This window comes from Plecotus auritus, assembly GCF_963455305.1.
Source record: "Plecotus auritus genome assembly, chromosome: 10".
Classification (NCBI taxonomy): domain Eukaryota; kingdom Metazoa; phylum Chordata; class Mammalia; order Chiroptera; family Vespertilionidae; genus Plecotus; species Plecotus auritus.
Genome location: NC_137785.1, coordinates 52,233,394 through 52,259,559, shown reverse-complemented (window position 1 = coordinate 52,259,559; position 26,166 = coordinate 52,233,394). Strand labels below are relative to the sequence as shown.

At 41.9% G+C, this 26,166-nt stretch overlaps 1 protein-coding gene and 1 pseudogene across 3 annotated transcripts in view; one reads left to right on the top strand and one right to left on the bottom strand.

The window, feature by feature from the left end:
- The window catches only part of CDH8 (cadherin 8), a 335,345-nt gene that overhangs the window by 5,456 nt on the left and 303,723 nt on the right, over positions 1–26,166 (bottom strand). The gene's annotated exons all lie outside the window — the stretch shown is intronic.
- Positions 2,438–17,724, top strand: LOC308235263 (SAP domain-containing ribonucleoprotein-like; annotated as a pseudogene). Its single transcript has 4 exons — positions 2,438–2,476; positions 2,874–3,217; positions 3,485–3,747; positions 17,660–17,724. The product of its transcript is annotated as an SAP domain-containing ribonucleoprotein-like (transcript).

The following is a 26,166-nucleotide window of genomic DNA, read 5'->3' as shown; positions in this document are numbered from 1 at the left end:
ACACACACACACACACACACACACACACATATATATATTATATATATATTTATATATTCTTAGTGGCCAGATTATTATGCATTCAGAGATCATAATAATCTGGCCACTCAGTGTAGAATATAGAGCTGTGTGAAATTTTCAGAAAGTGTGCGACAAGTCTGAGTATAGTTAATTAGTGCAAGGAACATTTGTAGATGGTTTCATATACCATTGTTCAAAACAGAAGATGGGAATTGTTCTTCAAGATGCAATTAATGAAATTACAAGGAGGCCTTTCCCCTTTTGTGGCTGACATTATTTATATAAGAAACCATCTTTGTATATTCTCTCTCTAAAACAATCTATAATGAACATTTAGAAAGTGCAGCAGGAATATTATTCTTGCAAAGCCAAAGGCCTATCCTTTATTGCATAGAAAAAACCATTGGTGGGTCTAACACTAAGCTCAGACCCATATATTTTACTACTTCTGGCATTTGTTCTCCTACATACAGAAAATTATTGACTGCTTAAAGGTAGTCTATGAGTCATTTTTACTAAATTTTGCCTGCTACTCCCAGGCAAGGTCAATTTCCTATTTGCCAACTCACTTAAAAAAAAAAAAAAAAGTGATTTGGGCCCTAGCCAGTTTGGCTCAGTGGATAGAGCATCAGCCTGTGGAACCAAGGGTCCTGAGTTTGATTCCAGTCAAGGGCACATGCCCAGGTTGTGGGCTCGATCCCCAGTAGGAGGTGTGCAGGAGGCAGCCTAACAATGATTCCTTCTCATCATTGAGGTTTCTATATTTCTCTCTCCCTTCCCTTCTGAAATCAATAAAAATATATAAAAAATAAAATAATAAAATATTTTTTAAAAATCATTTTTATTCTAGCCAGTTTGGCTCAGTGGATAGAACATGGGCCCCGTAGACTGAAGGGTTCCAGGCTCGATTCCGGTCAAGGGCATGCACCTCGGTTGCAGGTTCGATCCCCGGGCATGGTTAGGGTAGGTGCAGGGAGGCAACCAATTGGTGTGTCTCTCTCACATCAGTGTTTCTCTCTGTTTCTTCCTCTCCTACACTCTCTAAAAATCAACGGGAAAATATCCTCGGGTAAGGATTAACAACAACAATAACAACATTATTTTCCCTGGCCAGTGTGGCTCAGTTGGTTGGGTGTTGTCCCATGCACCAAAAGGTCACCGTTCCATTCCCAGTCAGGGCACATACCCTCGTTTCAGGCTCAATCCCCAGTAGGGGGTGTGCAGAAAACAGCCAACACCTGTTTCTCTCTCTCTCCCTCCCTCTCTCTTTCTTTCTCTCCCTTCCTCTCTCTCTAAAAATCAATAAAAACAGTTTAAAAAATCATTTTTGATTGGTGTTTATATTTATTAATAATTGTGTTATTTTATTAGACCAAATAAAGCTGCCATTAACATAAAAACTCCATACACATAAAATCATCATATGTCAGCACATTTCAAATTCATGTAATTAAAATACTTCCTTTTAAATCTACATGCCACAGATATCTTCTATGAAGTTCTGGTTTGTTTCTTTTTTTTTTAATATATTTTTTTTTACAGAGAGGAAGGGAGAGGAATAGAGAGTTAGAAACATTGATGAGAGAGAAACATCGATTCAGCTGCCTCCTGCACACCTCCTACTGGGGATGTGCCCGCAACCAAGGTACATGCCCTTGACCAGAATCGAACCGGGGACCCTTGAGTCCACAGGCCCATGCTCTATCCACTGAGCCAAACCAGTTAGGGCTGTTTCTTTAAAACATCCTCTTAGGGGCTCTCTGTAATGATATAATGCTCTTTTTTTTTTTTTAATGGTGCATCAATACCATGCTTTTTATGTATATAAACTTGATAATGAACCTGGATGTTTTCCCCTAACGTGTTCCTCAAGAGTAACTTGGCTATTCTTGCTCATTTACTAATTTTTAACAAATATAGAATTCGATTACCAAGTTTTGTGAAAATCCCCATAAGAACTTAAGTCGAAATTATATTACAATAGAAATCTATTTTGAGAGAATTGATTTATTTATTTATGGTCTTTAGTCTTCTATATTAAGATTGTAGTTTTATTATTTTCTTTAATACACATCAACACAATGTTTTAATTTTAGCTGCAGGAGATTTTTACATCTTCTGTTAGATTTATTATTGGCGTGTACATTTTTTGCTCTGGTAAATATAACCTGTTTAAAATTATATTTTCAAGTCATTGTTGCTGGTGTATAAAATGAAATTGTTTTAGACATCGATTTTAATTCCAGTAATCTTCTAAACCGTTCTTTTTACTTATAAAAAAATCTCTCCTCACAAAGTTCCACTTTAGCACGATAGTTTGAGGAGCAACATGGAATCATTCCCCCGGGAAACTGATGAACATTATAAAAGGAAAACCATGTATCATCTCAGGAAACGTTCCTGAGGCAAGCAGCAAATGAAGAAACATTTACTCAAGGAAATCTACCAGAGCTTGGTAAGAATGGTGAGACTGTGGTGTGTGAGTCAGAACCCACTTCTTCCCTCCCTTCTCCCAGCTCTGTTAGATGGAAACTCCACTCCAAACCGATTCAGCCAAGAACCCAGGGCTTCCTCTCCTCCCAGCTGGCAGTTGGAGGGCTATCTTTTTTAGAACATATTTTTATTGATTTCAGAGAGGAAGGGAGAAGGAGAGAGAGATAGAAACATCCATGATGAGAGAGAACCATGGATCAGCTGCCTCCTGCACATGCCCTACTGAGGACCAAGACCACAACCTGGGCATGTGCCCTGACCAGGAATCAAACTGTGACCTCCTGGTTCATAGGTCGATGCTCAACCACTGAGCCACACAAGCTTAGCTGTATTTTTTTCTTCTTGCTCATGGTTTGGAGACCAAGGAAATAAAACAAGATTTCATAAAACAAACAAACAAACAAACAAACAAAAAACACACCAAAAAAGCCCAAGATCTCATCAATTGGGCTTCAGGCCTCTCTTGAAGAGCATGGTGAAGAGGAGGCAAATGAAGAAAATGTACTGGGAGATGAAACAGGAAGAAGAACCCAAGCCTGTAGAACTGCCTGTCGAAGAGGATGAGGCCCCTGAAAACACTATTGATGTGGCAGCAGCAAAGAAAGTGGCAATAATTACATCTGAAATAGCACAGACTGAGGGCATGCAGAAGAGAGCTGAAGGGTTTAATGCAACTGTGAGCTTGGAGACTAAGAAAGCTGCTGTGGCCTGGCCCAGCCAGTGTTGCTCAATGGTTGAGCATTGACCTGTGAACCAGAAGGTCATGGTTCGATTCCAAGTCAGGGCACATGTCTGGGTTGCAGGTTCGATCCCCAGTTGGGGGCGGGGGGAGAGTGTGTGTGCAGGAGGCAGCCAATCAATGATTTTCTCTCATCATTGATGTTTCTTTCTCTCTCTCCCTCTCTCTGAAATCAAGTAAAATAATAATAATAATAATAATAATAATAATAATAATAATAATAAAAGCTGCCGGGGAGCTAAATTTGGAATTTCTTCAAATCCATCAAAAGGCCTGTCATCTGACACCAAGCCTTTGGTTAACCTGGACAAGCTAAAGGAAAGAACTTGAATTTTGGTTTGAATGTCTCTTCAATCTCCAAAAAGTCTGAAGATGACAAGAAGCTTAAAAGAGGAAGGAGCGATTTGGAATTGTCACAAGTCCAGCTGGGACAGGCACCACAAAGGGTACAGAGGCAAGGAAGAGGAAATGCACAGGGCGCTTCGGGGTGCCTGGTGAGAGACTCTTCATGTTTTCTGTTCTCCAGCGGCTTCCATCTCTCTGACTGTCCTTGGTCACACACATTCCTAAATACACAGTCATGTGCCTCGGTCCTGCCTCTTAATGTGAGAGCATGTACCCTTGCTACATCCATGAACTACAGTAGCAATTTCACTTATTGCTCTTCCAGCTTTAAGACTGCTGTGTCTTTCTATTTTTATTTTTGTTAATCCTCACCCGAGAATATTTTTCCATTGATTTTTAGGGAGAGTAGAAGAGAGAGAGAAAGACAGAGAGAAACATCGATCTGAGAGAAACACATGGATTGGTTGCCTCCTGCACAAGCCCCAACCAGGGTCTGGGCTGGGGAGGAGCCTGCAACCAAGGTACATGCCCTTGACTGGAATCCTAGGCCGATGCTTTATCCACTGAGCCAAACTGGCTAGAGTATGTGTGTGTTTTTTTAATTATTATTTTACTTGTTATAAAAAAAAAGAAAACACCCGGCTGGCATGGCTCAGTGGTTGGCCATTGACCTATGAACTGGGAGGTCACGGTTGGATTTCTGGTCAGGGTACATGCCCAGGTTATGGGCTGGATCCCCAGTGTGAGGCATGCAGGAGGCAGCTGATCAATGATTCTCACTCATCAGGATGTTCCTATGTCTTTCTTCCTCGATCTTCCTCTCTGAAATAAATAAAAATATATTTTAAGAAATATGGCTTTAAAAAAATAGAAAGGAAAAAACAACCTTAGAATTTTTATGCAATGATTTTGACATTATAGACAGATACCATTCCATAAAATGTATGTGTTATCTCACTGGATTGGAACCCCCTTGCGGGAGACTAGCCTTAAGTCCCAGCTCTATTCTAGGCCTCCAGCAAAGATCCTCATCCTAATACTGGTCATGTTGGTTAACCCACTTTTGTTTGGCATGCTTTCAGTTTTAGGGAACTGATCACCAAACTCAGTGGTCGGCAAACTGCGGCTCTTTGGCCCCTTGAGTGTGGCTCTTCCACAAAATACCATGGCCTGGGTGAGTCTATTTTGAAGAAGTGGCGTTAGAAGAAGTTTAAGTTTAAAAAATTTGGCTCTCCAAAGAAATTTCAATCGTTGTACCGTTGATATTTGGCTCTGTTGACTAATGAGTTTGCTGACCACTGACCTAACGGATTCATTAGAAACTTGCTAAGTAAATGTAGACTCTTTCTTACAGATTGAAGATTTCTTTTTCTTCCCATGTGACTTGCATAGTGCCAGGCATCCTCAAACTATGGCCCGTGGGCCACATGCGGCCCGCCGAGGACATTTATCCGGCCCGCCGGGTGCCGCAGCCTGTCCTGCTTAGCAGCTGACTCGTCCCGGGCCCGCAGTGTGCATAGGAATTTGTTCATAGTTTTTTTTTAAACTATAGTCTGGCCCTCCAACGGTCTGAGGGACAGTGAACTGGCCCCCTGATAAAAAGTCTGAGGACCTCTGGGTCCCTGCCTAGTGACCCAGCTTCAAGTCCTGACATTCTTTTCTCTCTCCGTTCTCTCTGACCTGGCCTTTTTTGAGCCAAAGGTTTTCTCTCTTCAGGGTTTTCATATTTTTTAAAAAGCTTTCAAAAAATAAATATGCTTTATTGATTTAAGAGGGAGGAAGGGAGAGGGAGAGAGAGATAGAAACATCAATGATGAGAGAGAATCATTAACTGGCTGCCCCGCACTGGGGATCGAGCCTGCAACCCAGGCATGTGCCCTGAACGGGAATCAAACCATGATTTCCTGGTTCATGGGTGGATGCTCAACCATTGAACCACATCAGCCTGGCTGTTTTTTCTTCTTCCTGATATCTCTCTACCCCTCTTTAGCCTAAATTTGAATTGTTCATATTTATGCATTCTTTATATCTTTGCTTAATATTGCTTCTTTGTGGCTAATTTCCTTCACTAGTTGTCCCTGATCTCCCCAGATAAATTAGTTATGTATTCTTCTAAAAACCTTTCTTTTTCATCACAGCTTTTATTACAAAGAAATAAAATATAGCAGTGGGGATAGGAGAGACACCAGGATTACAGGAATAAAGTAGGGAACTTCTAAGTAACAAAGAACCAATTTTAGATGCATAATGAGTACTCAGCCAATATTTGCTATATAAATAAATGACTACATCATCCATATTTTGTGGGACTCCTACTTATATCTCTTAGTTATTCTGTCAGAGAGAATTATATGTGGTTCAAAATAAGTCATTGAGGAAGTTCAATTTCAGGCTATTGGAAACAACATACAGCCTAAGAAATATTGATAGTTTCCGAGTGTCTCCCCAGGCATGCCTCATATGTAACATAAGCAATAAACTGGGGCTGATTAGATTCAAATAGAGAGGGCTCAGAGAGGAAAAACTTGTTCTAAAATAACCGCAATACCATCATATCCAAGAGGTGCACACCAGGATCCTCTGGAGCTGCAACTGAATGACTTACATTCAGAGGGCGGGAACATAGAGTCTGAATAAGTACCTCATGTGGTTAGTCTAGGACAGCGGTCGGCAAACTGCGGCTCGCGAGCCACATGCGGCTCTTTGGCCCCTTGAGTGTGGCTCTTCCACAAAATACCACGGCCTGGGCGAGTCTATTTTGAAGAAGTGGCGTTAGAAGAGTTTAAGTTTTAAAAAGTTGGCTCTCAAAAGAAATTTCAATCGTTGTACTGTTGATATTTGGCTCTGTGGACGAATGAGTTTGCCGACTACTGGTCTAGGAGGAATTTCTTCTTTAATTATTGATATTCAGGTTTTTATTCATTTAGAGTTGCAAATCAACATAAAACATTCTTTCTTACAACATTAATATCCTTATTAGAATGCTGTTTGTACCCTGCCCCCCATCCCTCCCTTCCTTCCCTCCCTCCCTCTCTCCCCACCCTCCCTTCTTTCCTCCCTCCCTTTCCTCCTATTATTTACTCTGTATTTTTAATGAAAAATAATTATCATTATTTTTGAAATATCCCATGTTCTTTTCACATTGTCTTTTTTTTTTTTCAGGTAAAAGAAAGCCGAGTATGGCTGGCATGACTCAGTGGTTGAGCATCAACCTCTGAACCAGGAGGTCACAGTTTGATTCCCCAACAGGGCACATGCCCGGGCTGCAGGCTTCATCCCCAGTGTGGGGTGTGCAGAAGGCAATCAATCAATGATTCTCTCTCATCAGGGATGTCTTCATCCCTCTCTCCCTCTCCCTTGCTCTCTGAAATCCGTATATATATATATATATATATATATATATACACACACATAAAAGAAAGCAGAAAACTCTAAATTCTCGGTGTGTTTCAGTGTAGTCACCTGCGCCGTTGCCCTGCTGCGGAACTTTTACTTTAGTCTAGGTCCCATTTATTGGAAATCCTGGAGCTCTGGCTTTGTTTAGCCTTTTAGATGGAAGCAGCAGCAACAAGGAGCCAGCGTTAACGAAGGCGGTTGCCAGACAAATATTTATGACAAAAAAGAATAGATGAAGAGAAGATCAGTAGATAGTATGCCTTTTTTGAGAAATGTCTTCTGGCATTTGACTTGCAAATTTAATTCAAATATTCTGGATCAATTCAAATGCAGTGAAAATGGCAAGAAGGTCAAAACAAAGGGAACATGGCTCTCTGTTCAGTGGGCAAGAGATTTAATTAAGTTCTTATCATTGTTGTGTCTGTTGTTTATTTATAAAAAAACCTGGCAAGGCAAGAAAGATACTAACATCCATGAGCTTTCTGCATATTAGAAACATGTATACACAGTATCCAATATCTATAAATAAGAAGCCAAGTTCTTAACATCGACACTTTATTTATATATGTCTATTAACCATAGACACTAAGTCTTATTGGAAATAATCCGGCTGTAATGAATTAATAAAAACGAAGACTCTGCAAAGTTAGTTTCCTCCAGTGCCATTATAACTTCCTACATAATTCACTGAAAGTGTACTAACACTAAACCTGCAGCAAGCCACTGTATGTGCAGAGCCACCTAACTAGACCATTTGTCACTCTTTCCTTTTTTCCTCGTGAGATTGTCCACCATGCCACCTGATGTCAAGAACCGCAATGTTGACCTGAGTGTTACCGCATTACCATTTTTAATATTTAATTAAAAAGTATATCTAGCCATAAAATATTGACCAAGGTTTACTTTGGCTTTAGGAAAACATGATTGTGAATTCCTTTGGCAGTTCTTAGACTAACATCTGACTTCAGGTTTAGTCCGCCATGTATAAGTTCACAACATGAATGAGCATATTTTTAACACAAAATTGTTATTTCACTATAGCCATGCCACACAGTAGTTCTGTAACTATCTCAGTGATGGTCACTTGGCAGAGGAAATACACAGAGGGTAGACTATGCTTTGTACTTTATGAAATTTAGGACGCATCAGTAAACTCGGAAACTTAAGCATCTTCTAAAATTATTTAAGTAGCTACATATATTCTTTCTCAGTTGTTACTATAAAATAGAGTTTTAAAAAATATTTTAAAATATATTTTTATTGATGTCAGAGAGGAAGGGAGAGGGGGAGAGATACAGAAGCATCAATGATGAGAGAGAATCATTGATCAGCTGCCTCCTGCACACCCCTCACTGGGGATGGAACCCACAACCTGGGCATGTGCCCTGACTGACCTCGAATCAAATGGTGACCTTCTGGTTCGTAGGTCGATGCTCACCACTGAGCCAAGCAGGTTGGGCAAAATACATTTCTTTTTAGATCATATAAAAATGGCGTTTAGTGAAGTGATCTGAATGGTGACCGCCAAAAAAACATGCCCACCTCCTATTCCCGAGAACCTGTGAACACTACCTTACTTGGAAAGGGTCTTGCAGATGTAATGCAATTAAGAACCTAGAGATGAGGAATTCATCTGGGAGTACCTGGCGGACCCTAAGTGCAATAACAGGTGTCCTTGTGAGAGTGAAGCAGAGGGAGAGTTGACACAGGGTAAAGAAAGAGGAAATGTAACCACCGAGGCAGACCCTGGCATGATGCAGCCGTACTATGATTGGCATGGATGCCCACAGCCAACAGGAAGGGGAAGAGACAGAGAATGAACTCCCTTTTAGAGTCCCTGCAGAGGTGTGGTCCTGCCCATATCTTGATTTCAGACGTCTGGCCTCCAGCACTGTGAGAGAATAGACTTCTGTTGGTTTAAGCCTCCCAGTTTGTGATCATTTGTTATGGTAGCGCTAAGACATTAACACCGTCAGCAAATCTAAGGAGGTATGATTGGCAGAGGCAGGGAGCGCATCCTCACTCCCATCTTACATGTGAGGAGCAGGGTGTGTAAGATTATGTGACTTGCTCCACATCCCTCAGTAGGCCAGCTAAGAATGACAACCGACTCTAATATATTTCCTACACTCTCTGTCCTCTGAGCAAAAGTCACCTCAGGAAACACGGGAAAATGGGCTCCAAAAGGTTATTTTAAAACTCAAAGATAAGCCCTAACCGGTTTGGCTCAGTGGATAGAGCGTCAGCCTGTGGACTGAAGGGTCCCGGGTTCGATTCTGGTCAAGGGCATGTACCTTGGTTGCGGGCACATCCCCAGAGGGGGGTGTGCAAGAGGCAGCTGAATCGATGTTTCTCTCTCATTGATGTTTCTAACTCTCTATCCCTCTCCCTTCCTCTCTGTAAAAGTCAATAATATATATATATATATATATATATATATATATATATATATATATATATATAAAACAAAAACAAACAAAAAAACCAAAAACTCAAAGATAAGATAAACAAGAGGAAGTGTATGGAGGGAGGTTTTCCCAGCCTCTGACACTTTCTCAGAGGCAAGGAGAAAACTGATTGAGGTTTGATTCCCGGTTGTTCAGGGCACATGCCTGGGTTGTGGGCTTGATCCCCAATGTGGGGCGTATATGAGGCAGCTGATCAATGTTTCTCTCATTGAGGTTTCCATCTCTCCATCCCTCTCCCTTCCTCTCTCTCTAAAATCAATAAAATAAGCCCAGCTTGAGTGGCTCAGTGGTTGAGCACTGACCTATGGACCAGGAGGTCACAGTTCGATTGCTGGTCAGGCCACATGCCCAGGTTTCAGGCTTGATCCCCAGTGTAGGGTGTGCAGGAAGCAGCTGATCAATGATTCTCTCTCATTGTTGATGTTTCTATCACTCTCTCTTTCTCCCTTCCTCTCTGAAATCAATAAAAATATTTAAAATTTAAAAAAAATCCACAACATAAAAATATAAAAAAATATTCCTGGATGCTGGAGAGCCGTTCTAGTCTATTCCATTACTTCCCTGAGGTGTTCGCAGTGGTTAATGGCTTGGCCCAAGCCCTCAGAGGCACCCCTGGGACAGCTATTATGTTCTGGGTTCTGTAATCCAGCAGGGGTAGCAACTGATAGCAATTTTCCTGCACAATTCCTTCTTTTCTGGCTTAGTGGTAAAATAGCTGCCAAGAATAAAACATAAAAAAAGGAGGGAAATGATGCAAGAATATGTGGCACCCTACAGCGAGCTGAAGTCCAGTGTTTGTCCTTGCATCATTTTAAAGTGTAATATGTTATATTAAAACAGCGTGGCTAAACATATATCTTCGGGCAAAAGTCTTACTATCCAGCAAAGGCAAGAGGATGGAAGGCAGCTGTGTAGATAAAATTATCATCCAAGCAGTCGTCACATTATCATTCATCCCAGGTAGCTGAGCATGGCACATGCTTTTGAAACTTAAAACCCACATTCTTTTCTTCTTCTTCTTCTTTTAATAGATTTTTATTGATTTAAGAGAAGAAGAGAGAGGGAGAGAGAGGAACATCAATGATGAGAGAACCATTGATTGGTGGCTTCCTGAGTGCCCCCTACTGGGGGTTGAACCCACAATCCGGGCATGTGCCCTTGACCGGAATGGAACCTGGGACCCTTCCGTTCGCAGGCCGACACTCTATCCACTGAGCCAAACCAGCCAGGGCAAAACGCACATTCTTTATCACGTTGGAAATAGTCCTGTTCTGATCATACAAAAAGTACTTGACATTGAAGGTCAAACTGATTTGCTTTTCCTCCCATTCACCCACCTATTAACAGGTTAAAATACAGATGGAGCCAGCAGAACTAAAATGCTCGAAGGAAAACATACCTACGGGGGTCACCCTTACGACTGAAATAGCAATCACATCCAAATCATTTAAACTCTTTTTCACTGAAAATGTAATCTGATAAAACTCCCTATTGTTATACACTATAGAGAAATCGGAATAAATTTTGAAGTCACGCATGATTTCACTTTAATACTTTCCTTTAAAATAAAAAAAGGATTCTTTTGATGAGTCTTTTAAAATATTCTCAAGATAATATTTGATTTTCCAAGCTTGCCATTCCCCCTTGACAAGGAAAGTGCGGTGCTTCCCAGCAGGGGAAGGGGACATAAAGAACCCTGCCCCCCAATTCTCCACATTTTGGAGTCATTAGAGAGAAGTTTAGGGGAAGGTGTTCCCTTTTCCCACATTCTAAATCTGAATAGCTGATAGCAGGTGTATTTTCTTCACAATGTGTGATTCGGAGTGCATCTGAATATGATGTCAACTCATGTGCAGGCTCTGGGTCCCTCCTAATTGTGTTTGTATCCCAATGTCATTACTTGGTGCATTTTTAAATAATTCCCCCAAGGTCATAGCAGGTATTCTTATTGTGCCCCAGTTACTCATTGGGGAACTGAGTGTCAGAAGGTCTTTGAGGAGTAACTATGTTTTTCCACCTCAAGTGTATTTTCAGGGTCTGTGATGTGGAAACTGTTCTATAAACTTAAAATAATCATGGTTATTATTAATTTATGTAAGCTTATCAGTTACTTTAGCTTTGAAATAAAGCAGGGAGCTATAATTTTTTTGTTGTTGTTAATCCTAACCTGAGGATATTTTTTTCCATTGACTTTTTAGGGAGAATGGAAGGAAGGGGGAGAGACAGAGAGAGAGAGAGAGAGAGAGAGAGAGAGAGAGAGAGAGAGAGAGAGAGAGAAGAAAGACACATTGATTGGTTGACTCTTGCACCCACCTGGACCAGTGCCTGAGACAGAGCCAGCAACCGGAAGTATGTGACCTTGACCAGAATCGATCCTGTGACCCTCCAGTCTGACTGAACCAAACTGGCTAGGGCCAGAGAGAGCTGCAGTGTTTTAAAAGTATTTGGATTTCATCCTTTCAGACTTTACAATGAATTTCTATTTGAAAGACTCCAGATTGAAATAAAAAAAGTAAATTATAAAGTTAAATATGAAGGAGGAACTAAGAAAATATATGTTAAGTATAATAAGACTCTTCAAGATGAACGCTGAGGAAGTTTTCAGAATGGAATATGAGGTTCTATAGTATCCATAAGCAATATACAGTGATTGCCAAGAAAATATTGTATCTAGGTCATTGTCAATCCATCAGTCAATGGTTTTGGGAATCCAGATCTTGATTTAAAACTTTATTCTTAATCAAAGGCAAGCCCATGGGAGCTCATCCCTCCCTACATCCTCTAGGAAAAAGCCAAGACCCACTAGGAAGATACTACCATTCTAACTAAGCCAGGCTCAGAACCTCTCCATAAATATGCTGATGAATGTGCACATCTTCACATCTCCGGTGAATAGGATTAGATTAATGCACACAGTACATAACGTTAAATTATCTAAACTTTCCATCCAACTTAGATTAAGACAGCAGAGAACTGGGTCCAAGAGAGTGCAGGGTACTACAAAGGAAAATGAAGCAGGTTTGGGGAATGGAGGAGAAGAGGAGAGGACAACCCACTCAGTGGAGGTCTGGCTTGACCATGTGAGCAGATTTGAGGCAGGTCATGAATGAGTCAGTCATGCAGACATATGGGGGTGAGGGGACAGGAGAGTGTGTCAAGAGAGGGGGCAGTAGCTCAAAGGCCTTGAGGTGGGGATGCCTATGATGAGTTCAAGGAGCTCAACAAGAAAGAAGCCAGTGGGAGGCGGGGGGGGGGGGGGGGGGATGGGGGGGGCGGGGCAGCTAGAGGGAAGTGGTTATGAAGCCAGCAAAAGGAGGTGAAGTCAAAGAGATAAAGAAGAGACCAGGCCATCACAGGAGGATGAGTACCATATGATTTCACTAATATGTAGACTCGAATGAACAAAATGAACTAACAAACAAAATAGAAACAGACTCTGTATCTAAGTCATAGATACAGAGAACAGACCGACAGCTGTCAGAGGGGAGGGAGGCTGGGAAGCTGGGTGGAAAAAGTGAAGGGACTAAGCAAACTACCCTCCCCCCCAAAAAAAATCATAGATACAGACAAGAGTATGGTGATGACCAGAGGGAAAGAGGGGTTGGGGGAGGTAGAAGAGGTTAAAGGGGGGATAAATGGGGCTAGAAGGAGACGACTTGGGGTGGTGAGCACACGATACAATATACGGATGATGTATTATAGAACTGTCCACCTGAAATCTATACAATTTTATTAACCAATGTCACCCCAATGAATTCAATAAAAAAAAATCAACAACCAAAAAAGAAGAGATTTTATCTTTAGTTTTACATAGTTTCTGTAAGACTATTTAGAACATTGAAACTTTAGTTTCCCTTTATATAAAAGGAAGATGATGATATCACGTACCGCACAGGCTAACAGTAAGGATGATATGATATAATGCATAGTATATACTAACTGCTTAACATAGGCCGGGCACATAGTAACAATGCAATATTATTATTATTATTATTATTATTATTATTATTATTGCCTTTTTTGTGTTTTCTTTTTCATCAGTAAAGAGAATGAGTTTGCCTCATTCCACATATACTTGGAAGATGACTGTTGGCTTTTAGGGCAGAATCAGTGGCTCTAAATCAAAGCACAATTTGCTCTCTCACCTGACAATGAAACTAACTTAATTAATTACTCCTGCGTTCACTGGAGTTCAATGGTAAACTCCTCTGAGGGCAGGGGTCGTGCCTTGGATGACTTGACTGCTTCTGGAATGAAAGATGAATGTTTCAGTTCACCCGGGCTGTCTAATCTGGGGAAATTGAAGTTGCCAGCCTTCCTTTATACATACTAGTAACCGAAACAAAACATCTTCTGCATATTCACGATATTTCTGTGTCAGAGAATCTGAAATCTCAAAAACCATCGTGAAGCCACATCGATAAACACGAAGATAATCTGAGTGTTTAGACAATTATTCAAATAATGATCAACCTTCACGCGAGAATGCTTCCCTTCTTCGTACTCCATTGCCAAGACAGGAGAATTTTTTTTTTTTTTTTTTTTTTTTTGCCTGAATACTCGTTTTCCAAATGTCTTAGTCACGACTCAGTACAAGGCACTGACCGTGGTACTGATTGCCTCAACTATCCGTTTGATTTCCACCAGCGAAAATAAAGCCAAAGAGGGATGGCAAATCCACTTTCTCATTGCGATGCCCTTATTTAAAAACTCAGCAGTCAGTTTGTGTTCAGGTGTTGCTCTGTAAGTGCCCCTCATCTGGCTCCTCTCACTGGGCTCCACTCTCTTGAATACGTTCAGACCACTAGCTCTGCCTGCTCTGGAACCTCTCACCTACCTACCTCGGGTCCGTCTGTCGCCGGGCTGCTAAGCTCTCTGCAGAAAGGTCAGATCGCTAATGGTATTAAAGAGGCCACAGTGAAAGGGTCATCTCTGCTGGAGATGTTGCTTGCGCAGAGCCAAGGAGAGATTTCTAATGGGAAGTCTTGCAGCTGGAAACCTTGACCAGGAGGGGGTTTGTGTGTCTCCACGTGTATTGGAGTTAGCCCGCTGGAGGTTAGGCGGTGGGCGCTTGGAAACTACAAGGATGGTGCTGTGTCTTGTATGTGTCCTTCTGAGGTAGGAAGGTAGAATGCATGCTTAATCAAATGGCTGTGAAACTGGGAGAAATACAGTTCTCTTAACAGTCACCAGGCGGTCCTGAAGAGAGCAGTGACTGGGTTTTAGGAAGGGACCTGTAGACTCCCTCCCAGCTTCCTAACCATAGAATTGCATGCAAATTACAGAATTTCTTTTCCCTCAGTTCCATAAGCTTTCAAATGGTATTGACACGTTCCTCAAAGGCCGGGATGGATTAAATGAACCATTGTACAGTATGTCTGCACAATGTTGTTGTTTCTTTTAAAAAATTATATATATATGTTGTTTCTTTTAAAATATATATATATATTGATTTCAGAGAGGAGGGGAAAGGGAGATGAGAGAGAATCATTGATTGGCTGCCTCCTGCATGCCCCCTATTGGGGATCAAGCCTGCAACCTAGGGAATATGCCCTGACCAGGAATCAAACCGTGACCTCCTGGTTCATAGGTTGATGCTCAACCACTGAGCAACACCGGCCCAGGCAGTCTGCCCACTGTTCTGGCTTATGTATTCTAGAGTCAGGCTGCTTGGGTTTGACTCTGGCTTTGCCTTTATCAACTAAGTGCCTGGGGCAAGTTAACCCCTTCACGCTTCAGTTTTTATCATCTGCAACCTGGAGAAAAGAACAGTACTTAGCCTGAGTAAATCCTATTGATTTTTATTGAAGATATGTAATCAATACGGCGGGGACTGTAGTGGGTCCTTCCTGGGTTTCCTCTCATCTAGCTATTATCACACTTGTTTTTGCTGTTTACCTCCATTATCCCAACCTCTCTGCTGGAGAAGCTCATCTATATCTTGTTCATTCAGGCCAGACGCAAGCCAAGGATGTCATTACTGTCTATATGCCCTTGGAAACTCTGATGAAAGACCCCAGCTTTCTTTAAACACACACACACACACACACACAACCAAGTCATTTTATTTGGTTTTGGTTTTATTTTTATGAGTCTCTTGTAATCTAGAATAGCCTCCAACACACCTGTATTTTATTTTTGTTAATCCTCATCAGAGGACACGTTTTCTTTCTTTTTTTTTTTTTTCTTTTTTTGAGAGAGAGAGAGAGTGGAAGGGAGGAGGGGAGGGGAGGGAGGGGGGAGAGAGGGAGAGAGAGAGAGAGAGAGAGAGAGAGAGAGAGAGAGAGAGAGAGAGAGAGAGCGCGCAATGTGAGAGAGACACACCCACTGGTGACCCCTCACACAGGCTCCAACCAGGCCTGGGACCAAGCAACCGAAGTATGTGCCCTTGACTGGAATCAAACCCGAGACCCTTTAGTCTCTGGGCCGATGCCCTAAACACTGAGCCAAACTGGCTAGGTTTGAGCCCAGCTTTCTTTACCTAAGAATCTAAGGACTCAAGACATGTTCAGCAGAAACTCCCTCTATGCCCCTGACCTCCTGCAGGGCGGGCCCAACCGTCTCTGCAAAGCAGTTGGTTTTCAAAGGAGTTTCAAAAGGATGGGTTTTGCTCCTTTGACAAGTGCTTCCTTTTTCATGCTGCCGGTGGGCCATGGAGCAGTGGCAGGAAAGAGATGCGCTCACTGTCTGGGATAACCCCATACAGAGCATCCTTAGGTCTGAAGGTCACTGCTGGCCTCCCCTCGTGGCTTGGGCTTCTGCAGAATTATCCCAGAGATGACAGTGGGGATATGAAGATTTGACGGTGTGAATTCCCTTCCACTCTCACTGGCTGGGGAATACTCTGTCCTGAGGGGCCTGGGGTTGACTGGCAGAGGAAATGAAACCTATTTTTAAAAAAGTATTTTCTCTCTTTCTGCCTTTAGTGGATGAGCCACCCTGAACATCAATTCGAATGGTCCTTATCATCTTCAAAGTGAAGTTTTCAAAGGCATAAGAAGTCCCAAACCCATTCTATGCCTAAAATTTTTTTTCAAAATATACTTTCATTGATTTCAGAGAGGAAGGGGGAGGGAGAGAGAGATAGAAACATCAATGATGAGAAAGAATCATTGATCGGCTGCCTTTGGCAAGCCCCCTACTGGGGATCGAGCCCACAACCCAGGCCTGGGCCCTGACCATTAACAGGAATCAAACTGTGACCTGGTTCATAGGTTGATGCTCAACCACTGAGCCACTAGCCAGGCTACACCTAAACATTTTTCAGCCAAAGCCCTGTAGTGGGTTTTGGAGTGTTTAAGTGAGCAGGAGGACTGCTTTCTGTGAGCTTATGTTCACTTATAATTCTAAGTGTTGCCTGCTAGCCACACACTTGGAATGTCTGTAATATGTAACAGCCTAAAGCACAGAACCCAAGGGGGTGAGAAACATATGGGAAGGAGGTGGGGAGGCTGATGGGGATGAAGGGAATTTCATTGAAACATAAGCTGGCAGGTTGCCCAAAATATACAGGTATGGTCCTCTGTACCATTCAACGGTTTAAGGAACCAGCATCCTCTCTGTTACCAAAACAAGATTTTACGATGAAATACTAATAAGGGCTTTCGATTCAAAGTAATTGGGGTATGAATCTTAGCTCTTCTCTGATTTGATGAAGCCCCTTCAAATGACTCAACTTAAATTTCTATGTATGTAAAACGGAGCAAGTACTACCTCCCTTTTAGGATTGTCATGAGGCTAAAATGAAATAAGATCCATAAAAGTTCCAGGTCCGTAAGAGGCACACAACCTCTACCCCAAAACTCATTTTCTCCCTCAAACTCTCCCCTGCCCCCAGTACCCACACTTGGAATTTCCACTTATTAGCTTTGTGATTTAGGGCAATCACTCAGTGTCAAGGCAACCTTGCCCAGCCTTAGATTCCACAGCTCTGAAATAAGGATCACAGTAATATCTCCTCATGGATCTTTGAGGGGAAATTAGTGAGGCAGGGAATGTGAAATCAGTGCTTTGGAAGTCAAGAAGCAATACTTACTGTGTGTTTACTATGACTGCAGATTCATTTTTGCTTCAATGATTATAATAATAGACAGGAATTTTTATAGAGAAAACATGTATAGAGTCCTTCTGAGGATTTTTATAAACACAAATCACAATTTGATGAAGAAGGTTTCACTAATATGCTTTTTCTTTTCAGATAAAGACAGTTTTAGAACATTTAACTTGCTCAAGTTCACGCCACTAATAGATGTTATAGGCTAACCGTGCCCTAAAAGCCACTGATCTACACTGCCTTCCCCCTTCTAGGAACTTGAATTTCATTTGAGTTATCCACCTAAACTGCAGCTGTCTATGTCTGTATTCTTAGCACCATTCCACTAAAGTTGACATTCTTCAGGATATATAGGAGCAAGGAAATGTGCTGAATATATGTTGAATAAATAATGCATCAGCCCTGGCTGGTATAGCTCAGTGGTAGAGCGTCAGCCTGTGGACCAAAGCATCATGGGTTCGATTCCCAGTCAAGGTCATGCAACTGGGTTGCAGGTTTGTTCCCTGACCACAGATGGGGCACATGAAGGAGACAACCAGTTGATGTCTATCTCACATCTATGTTTCTACCTCTCTCTCTCTCTTCCCCTCTCTCCCTTCCACTCTTTCTGAGGATCAATGGAAAAAATATTATTGTTAAGGACTAACAAGAACAGTAATAACGCATCATAGGGGACTTATGCTGACATTTTGGCAGTACAATATCCATATTTTAAAGATGATCAAGTTGCCTGGGTCAAGAGTATCTCTGATGTAACTATCTAACACTTAGGGGCATAGTTGAGAAGGAGCAATGAAGATGGATTGTAAAGGTTAATAATACTTCTCCCTCTTGTCTTGAACGTTGGATTCTTTATTGATCCGTGTTGCAATCCTGTCACTATCGGCTTTCTGAAACCTTGGAATAACTTGGCACAGTGCGGCAAGTTGCTAAATGAGTTTTCTCGCACCGAGGTGATCCTAAAATGGTCTCTCTCATCTATATAAGCTCTCCTATTTCACAGGAGCAGAATAAGGTTTGGAAGAATGCCATCCCCATCAATATGCACAATATGATCTTCAGGGTTTGGTCCGTGTTTGCAGGAATGGGAATTGTGAAACACTTATGCTCCTTCGATAAGCACACACACCTTTACAGTTGCTATCGATTAAATGTTTAAAGTAAATCTCTCAGCTTTTTCATCTTTTTATTTTTTTGCCAGTTATAAAGGGGCCAACCAAGTTATGTAATAACAAAAAATATTTATAGCAACATAAAAGATTTTTTTAAGCCCCTAATTAATTTGTCAACTTTGGTGGGATATTTTCCAGGCAAAATGGTGAAAGTATCAATTGGTTTCTTTGAGTGACATGGGATAAGGCAGAGGAAGAAAGAGATGAGCTAAAACAAAGCAATAACAACAAAAATATTTATTTTATAAGCACAACGTAATGGAATTTTGGATATGGAGCTTACTGGGTTGGAAAATAAAAGTGTTTCTCAATTCCTGCCTCTGAAATAGTAAAAGAGCCTCAGAGTATAAAATGACCTAGAGTAGAAGTCAACAAACCATGACCCTTGGACCACATCCAGCCTGCTCCTGTTTTTGTAAGCAGTTTTATTGGAAATCACCATGTCCATTGCATTAGGTATTGTTTATTTGCGGATTTACCATTAGAAAGGCAGCGACAAATAGATGTGCAAAGAGTTTATGATCCACAAAGCATTTTCTGCTCCTCTATAGGAAAAGCTTGCCAACCCCTCTCCTGGGGTTAAGTTCAAATAAAAGGTGTGACTGCCCTTTGTTAACATCTAAATATTTAAGATGCTACTTCATAGAGCACCTTGACTAGAAAAACAAAATCTTTAGATCTTTAGGGCATTGTCTTAAAGCAGGCTGACAACTGAAAGCAGAAGGAGATATTTCTCAAAAAGAATAATAGATGCGGTGTTTTGAGTCATGGACTGGATCTGAATTGGACTCATAGGAAACCTATAAAGTATTAAAAGCATCATCAACACGACCAAAATTAACTGAAAAAAATTTTGTTGTTGTTGTTGGTAATCCTCACCCACAGATATTTTCCCATTGATTTTTAGAGAAAGTGAAAAGGAGGGAGAGAGGCACAGAGCAAGAAACACCAATGTGAATGAGACACATTGGTTGGTTGCCTCCCACACCAGGGGTTGAGCCTACAAATGAGGTGTGTGCCCTTGACTGGAATGGAACCCATGACCCTTCAGTCCAAGAGCCCATGCTCCATCCACTGAGCCAAATTGGCTAGGGATGAAATAGTTTTAATTTAAAAAGAAATCTCAGACACCTGGCAGATGAGAATACTCATCTGACAACATGGAATGTTTCTTGTATAAAACAAAGGATTTTGAAGGGATGACCCAAGAACACAGAGGACAGAGTCAGGAGCCGTAGGAAACAATGAACTTGGAGCCATACCCAGAGAGTAGAACCTGGCTCATTCCTTACCCTTGAAATAGGATCTGACAATAAGTAACCAGGTAGATTTTAAATAGCTATGAACCAGTGACCTCTATATATCTCACATTCATCCCCTATTAAAATGGGGATCTCTAGTCCAATTATCCATTTTGATTTTCACCATTTGCTTACCTTGGTTCAGTCATCCATTAAAGTAGAGACTGCAGCCAGGAAGTCAAACAAGAGAAGGCTGAGACTTGGAAGGCAGCAATTGAAGAATTGGGAAAAGATCAGCAAGAGCAAAGATGTGTCATTAGAGACTAATGGTAAGACCATTCACTCTGTCATATTGCCAATTACTCTGTACAGTTATGAAAGCTAGACAGTGAAGAGGGATAAAAATTGATTCATTTGAAATATGGTGTTGCTGGAGGAGAGCTCCATGGATTCCCTGGCCCACCAAACAAGTGGGTCTTAGAGCCAATTAAACCTGAACCATCACTAGAGGCAAAAACGACAAAACTGAAGCTGTCCTACTTTGGGCACGTCATGAGAAGGCAGGTTGCTTTGGTAAAGACAATAATGCTGGGAAAATAGAAGGCAGCAGGGAAAGAGGAAGATGCCATATGAGATCAGTTGACTCCATGAAAGAAGCCACAGGCATGAGTCTGCAGGAGCTGAGCAGGGCTGCTGAGGACATCACTCATTCATAGGGTCACCAGAAGTTGGTGCCAACTCAGTAACAGGTAACACATATGGGGACAGCTATGGTGTCTTTTCAGTTCACAGTCTCCTGATTGAGAGAAGCTGAACCTGAGAAATCTCATCTGCATTCAGACCCGTTTCAGAGTTTAATAAGCTAATACCATGATTGCAAGAGGTTTGGGGGGAATCCAGGGAGAGGGTGAGCATATATCAAAGATGAAAAGAATAAGAACATTTGTAGAGAGAAAGTAGGCAGTGGTAGGCTACAGAAAATGGATATGAATATACACTGAGTGTCCAGATTATTATGATCTCTGAATGCATAATAATCTGGCCACTCAGTGTATATCCTATATAATAAAAGGCTAATATGCAAATTGTCCCCTCGACCAGGAGTTTGACCAGCAGGCAGGCCTGCCAACCGCCCATGTCCCCTCCCACATAGCCAGGCTGGCCGGACCCCACCCATGCACAAATTCATACACCGGGCCTCTAATATATATATATATATATATGTATATGTGTGTGTGTGTGTGTGTGTGTGTGTGTATACACACACACACACACACACACACACACACACACTGAGTGGCCAGATTATATGCATTCAGAGATCATAATAATCTGGCCATTCAGTGTATATTGCTCTTTCTATCAAAGGGTGGAGTCCCTTTTCCCCTTCCCTAATGTGGGCTGGCCTCATGACTTGATTTGACTAAAACAATGTGCTGAAAGAGACCATGTGAAAGGGAACATGTGATGCCTAGGAATCACGAGAACCTGAAGAATCTGCTCTCAGTTGAGAAACTGTCTCCCATTTGAGTTCGGGTTAACTTCTCAGAGGAGGAGAAACCCTTCTGAAGTGAGGTCCCAGCTGTCCCTGCCAAAAGCCCACCCAGGAGAGTGAACCAAGGTGTGCATAGCTGAGTCTAGCCCAGACCACAGCTACAAAGCTAAGCACAGAAGCACAACTTGAGGATACAGAGGATTGTGACTAAGTTAAAGGGTTGTTGTTTTATGCCATCACAGGGCCTCATGAAGAGGCATTTAACGAGGCATCACTCAGTGACAAAGTTCTGAGCAGACTGCCTTGACCTGCATCTTGGATTCCTAAGTCCAATTTAGCTGAATCCTATCTAATAAAAGAGTGATATGTAAAGTAACCATCACTCCACTACACCCACAAGCCACGCCCATCAGCCAATCAGGAGCGAGTATGCAAATTAACTCAACCAAGATGGCTACGGCCACAGAGAGAGCAGAAGGGAGGCTTGGGTTTCCCCAGCGATGGAGGAAGCCAAGCTTTCCGCACACCCTGGCCGGCCCAGGCCTCCGCTTAAGGCTACAAAGTTTCAATTATAGAAGATAAATAAATCCCAACAAAAATGGCGGCTGCCATGGAGAAAGCAGAAGGCTTGGCTCCGCTCCAGGCTACAAAGTTTCAATTGTAGAAGATAAATAAATCCCAGATACCAGGGCCTCAGCTTGGGTCACTGGGGGGTGTGGCCGGCCTGCAAATCACCACAGGCCCCTCACCCAGGCTTCCCCGCGCCCCAAGGGAACCCCCACCCTGATCCGGGACACCCTTCATAGCAAACCAGCTGGCCCCCACCCATGCACCAGGCCTCTATCCTATCTAATAAAAGAGTAATATGCAGATTGACCATCACTCCAACACACAAGATGGCTGCTCCCATGTGGTCAAAGATCCTGCCCCCATGTGGACACAAGATGGCCACCACAAGATGGCCAGTAGGGGAGGGCAGTTGGGAGGGACCAGGCCTGCAAGGGAGGACAGTTGGGGGCGATCAAGCCTGCAGGGGAGAGCAGTTAGGGGTGACCAGGATGGCAGAGGAGGGAAGTTGGGGGCAAACAGGCTGGCAGGGGAGCAGTTAGACATCAATCATGTTGGCAGGGGAGTGGTTAGGGGGTGATCAGGCTGGCAGGCAGAAGTGGTTAGGGGCAATCAGGAAGGCAGGCAGGCGAGCAGTTGGGAGCCAGCAGTCCTGGATTGTGAGAGGTATCCCAGATTGGAGAGGGTGCAGGCTGGGCTGAGGGACACCCCCCACCCCGTGTACGAATTTCATGCACCGGGCCTCTAGTATTTAAATAATATATTACCACAGCCTATCTTGAGGATGGCTGAATGGAAGTAATGAGCTCGAGATTTATTAAATTTACTTTAGAGCAGGTAATGACCTTATATGGACCCATTGTTTAAGAGGACTTAAACAGTGACCTCTGGAATCAGAATCAATGCCAAGATACTAGACAGAATGATCTTGGTGTTTAATTGACATCTGCTGAGATTATAACCTCCCCCTGCCTCTGTCTCTCCATCTAAAAAATGGAGATACTCCCCATAAAGAAATGCTAGACACTTTCATGGTGTTATTACTATGATGTTATGTGTAAGTTAAAATGTACTGAGTGTCAAAGCTGGACCCTGAGATCCCAAGAGCAGACCAGAGATGCTGTGCCATAAAGATGGGAGAAAGAAAGTAAGATATGATGCAAGGAAGTAAAATTAAACCACCTCCATTTTACAGATATTCCCAGGACTCTTTCTGGATGCTAGTTCTAGCTGAATAGTAACAGTCACTACTATATATACGGTATCATCTACACACACTATCTGTAATTCTTACAGCTACAGTGTTAAGCAGTCAATAAACGATAGCTATTATTAGGCATCACACTCTGTGGTAAATGCTTTACATCATTATCACATTGAATCCTTAAAATCATTTCTATATGAGGCATTATTAACCCAGCCTCTCACACACACACAAAAAGCCACGGAAGCCCCCAGACCTTAAATCAGGGGCCCACAGATTTAGTAAGTGGCACAGCAAGAAGTCCTACTTGGATCTATCATAATCTAAAGCCTATGTTCTTTTTACCGGTGCCACTCTGTATCTTGGCAGATGGAAATCCTATACAGTGAGAGTGCTTTGTCAGATGCAAACACTGACAATAGATTGCTGTCGGCTTTGTTCTCAGAAGTGCCTTTATGCAAGCCAAGGGGAAGGTTGAAGAAGCTGTCCACACACCATAGCAGGTTCTATGTTGAGCATATTGAATCTCCAGTGTTTTCTCCTGGCAAAACTCATAATATCAAGGGAATTTATCCTGGAGAAAGCCTTTGGTATCATTGGTTTTTAAGGTATATCTTGGGTTCTCTCACAGTGGGAGTGATGGGGTCATAGGGAGTGGACAGGATCTTTGGTGCTAAGACAGTCAATAAACGATAGCTCAAGCACAGAAGCTTCATGTCATATATTATTAGAATTCATTGAAATGTATAGCTTCATAAGAGGATTCTTCTATTAAAAAAAAACACGCAAGTTGAATACTTTTGCTATATGCAGATTCCTATAGTGTAGATGAGGCCACCAGAGCATGAGAGGGAAAACCATTTTTCAAAGGTCCTCAAGGATAAATGTACCCTAGAAATACAATTAGACCCCAGAAATCCAAAATCCTGCTTTCTTCTCCTTATTGGACCTGCAGTGCGGCTGTTAGTAGACTGAGTTTCCCATGGATTGTGATGTGCAAAGAGATTTGGGTAAGTGTCCCTAAGTCCAATTTAGCTGAATATTTAAATAATGTATTACCATAACTTGTCTTGAGGATGGATGAAAGGAAGTAACCAGCTCTAGATTTATTAAAAGTTTACTTGGACCACCTTTAGACCAGGTCATGACCATATGTGGACCAATTCACTTAAAACAATGACCTCTGGAATCAGAGTTAATGCCAAGATATTAGACATGATCTGTGGACACTACCCTGCACAACACCTCTGTCCTTCACCCACTAGATGCCAGTAATACCCCGCCCCTTCCCCAGTTGTGACATCCCCAGACATTGCTACCTGTCTCCTGGACTGCAAAACCACCCTCTGTTGTAACCACTGGTCTGATCTCGGCACTAAAGTTATTTATTTGATCATGAATTCTTAATGCTATCCAAAAACAAACTAAACTAAAAATCTAAATTTTTAAAAACATATTTCTATTGATTTCAGAGAGAGAGAGAGAGAGAGAGAGAAACATCAATGATAATCAATGATGAGAGAGAATCATTGATTGCCTCCTATATGCCCCCTACTGGGAATCAAGCTCAAAACCCGGGGATGTACCCTGTCTGGGAATCAAACTGTGACCTCCTGGTTCATAGGTGGACGCTCAACCACTGAGCCATGCCGGCTGGGCTAAACTCAATCTAAAAAACAATCGCACTCATCTTAGAAAGGAAAAAAGAATGGAGTTTGAGTTCAGATGCAGCTTTTAGAATGTTTGTTTTGTGTGTTGTTGTGTGTTTTTTTCTTCTTAAAAACTGATTTATGGTAACTGAGTTGTGCAGGCACTGAAGTGTTTGTGGATGTTTCAAAATGACCTGCTTTTCATGAACATCAAATTCTTGATCTATTTTCAGGAAAAAAAAAAAGGATTGATAGCTGCTATCAAATTTGATAGCAGATCCTAGATATATATAAAAAAGTCTTCTTGCTGTAAAATTTTAGCTGCCTGTCACTTACATTATATTATGTCACAGCTCACAATGACATATTGCAATGTAATGCAATGTAAGTCACATAATAGACAACTACAATTCATAACTTTCTGAACTGGGAGAGTTATTCTTTACTGAGCAGCTTCCCAAGGGAAATAAAGGAATTCCTCTGCTTGAGGTCATTCCCAGCACTGATGTGACTGGCCTGTTTGCAACTCATCTTCTCATTCTGTCCATTCTCTATTTTTCCAACCTGCCTTCCTTCTAAAACTGGCCTTCCTCCACTTCTTCTGATTGGGATGAAACCGTCAATCAAGTGGCTTGCCTCCATTGAGAGGACCATTTTATATTAGCTGTGACAGACACCTCTACGCATCAACATGTGTCTTATTTCTGCAAAACTGTATTCAAGCTCTACTTGGAGAGATCTTTCTGATAAATCAAAACTGAATCCAGTAATTAAGTATCTTCCCAACACTTTTATGTGTCATGTCCTTGACCGAAGCCTGAGAACGTAGGCAAAGCTTGCAAATTCCCAACTGATGGAACCACAAGTCCTATGTTCATTGAGTTCTTTTGGTGTATAAGAATAATTTGTTTATTTTATATGTCCAGAATTCTGCCCAAATATACTAAGAAAGAGAACCTATAATATTGTAGAAGCATACCTTTTTTTAAAAAAAAACCAACATATGTTTTGATTGATTTCAGAGATAGGAAGGGAGAGGGGGAGAGAGAGAGAAACATCAATGCTGAGAGATTCATCGATCAGCTATCTCCTTGCATGCCCTCTACTGGGGATCAAGCCTGCAACCCAGACCTGTATCCTGACTGGGAATTGAACAGTGACCACCTGGTTCATGGGTTGATGCTCATGATCTATTTACAGCCACACTAGCTGGGCTAGAAGCATATCTTTTAATAATATTACCGAATATTTTAATTTGGATGATATTTTGGTATGATAATTTCTAGTGTTCCGATCCCTTCCATAGGAATTATTTCTTTCGAA